Source organism: Eurypyga helias, unplaced genomic scaffold (genome assembly GCF_000690775.1).
Source record: "Eurypyga helias isolate BGI_N326 unplaced genomic scaffold, ASM69077v1 scaffold13992, whole genome shotgun sequence".
Lineage (NCBI taxonomy): Eukaryota > Metazoa > Chordata > Aves > Eurypygiformes > Eurypygidae > Eurypyga > Eurypyga helias.
Genome location: NW_010236693.1, coordinates 1 through 214, shown reverse-complemented (window position 1 = coordinate 214; position 214 = coordinate 1).

Sequence of the window (214 nt, the reverse complement as noted above, 5' to 3'; positions counted from 1 at the left end):
AAAAGCTTCCTCGCTGAGGGAGCGGTCGGGCGCTGGAACAGGCTGCGCAGGGAAGCGGTGGAGTCACCATCCCGGGCGGTGTTCACGGGGCGTGTCGACGTGGTGCCTGAGGTCTAGAGGGTGCGGGGGTGCTGGGCCGATGGTGGGGCCGGATGACCCAACCTGAGCGATTCTGTGATTCACGGCCCCGCGGAGGGCGGCGGCGGGCGGCGCG